The 932-nt window shown below is 49.7% G+C and overlaps 1 protein-coding gene across 1 annotated transcript in view; it reads left to right on the top strand.

The window, feature by feature from the left end:
* Window positions 1-806: 806 nt before the first annotated feature.
* Window positions 807-932, top strand: part of plekhg2 (pleckstrin homology domain containing, family G (with RhoGef domain) member 2) — a 54,652-nt gene continuing 54,526 nt past the window's right edge. The window contains exon 1 of the mRNA XM_076146181.1: window positions 807-932. This exon is cut by the window's right edge and continues 90 nt beyond it. The gene's annotated coding sequence lies outside the window, so the exon portion shown is untranslated.

Raw genomic sequence — 932 nt, 5'->3', positions numbered from 1 at the left:
TCGCTGCTCTCAACAGACCAACTGTACTGAGGTCATCCAGTGCAAAACCTTGAATTTGCTTGTTGAAATGAAGTCATCTATTTCCCATTAGTTGTCCAATTCCAACTTTCCCAGTGCAGATTATTTTTCTTGACATTGCAGCAGCTTCGAGGAAAGATAAGATAAGATACTTTATTTTAGTCAGGTCATTGGTCATTTGGGGGTTCGGTGCCTTGCTCACGTGCACCTCGGCAGTGCCCTGGAGGCAAACTTGCAACTCTCCAGCTGACAGTCCACTTTCTTGGTCCACACGGGGACTCGACCCTCCGGTTCCCAGCTCAGTCCCCTATGGACTAAGCTACTGCCGCCCCACATTGACTGTTGCTGTTCTTTTCACAGAAACAGCTTAACATCAGTTTAGTTAAGTTGCAAAAAATCACTTTCCTCTCTCCCTCTTTGGCCCCATCTGGGTCTCCCCAGCATCTGTTCCAGCTCTGTGTGCCCCCATGCAGTGAAGTCATCGATCCCCCCCCCTCCCCCCACCCCACCAGAACATGTCCGAGGAAAAAACTCACAATGATTACAACTTCTCGAAGGGTAACACTGTAGACTGATCAATTTCGAGTCCCTCTCTCTCTCTCCCTCCCTCCCCACCCTCTTCAGATCGGACTGAAAGACATTGTACCCGTGCCTGTGTGTGTGTATATGTGCGAGAGAGAGAAACACACACACGCACGCACGCACGCACACACACATACACACACACACACACACACTGGGTGGACTGCTGTTTCTGCAGTTAAACGACTTTATTTTCTGTTTTTCTTCCCGGATCCTGCAGCACACAGAGAGTTTGTGACCCTTCCAATGCCGAGGAAGAACAGAGGAAGAACAGAGGAGGGGAGAGAGACAGAGAGAGAGAAAGAAAGGGGGAGAAGAGGGAGGAGGAGAGA

This window comes from Genypterus blacodes, unplaced genomic scaffold (assembly GCF_046128005.1).
Source record: "Genypterus blacodes isolate CSIRO-AG114 ecotype Tasmania unplaced genomic scaffold, CSIRO-AGI_Gbla_v1 ptg000003l_1, whole genome shotgun sequence".
NCBI lineage: Eukaryota > Metazoa > Chordata > Actinopteri > Ophidiiformes > Ophidiidae > Genypterus > Genypterus blacodes.
The sequence above is the reverse complement of the archived record's forward strand: the minus strand, read 5'-3'. Positions and strand labels throughout refer to the sequence as shown.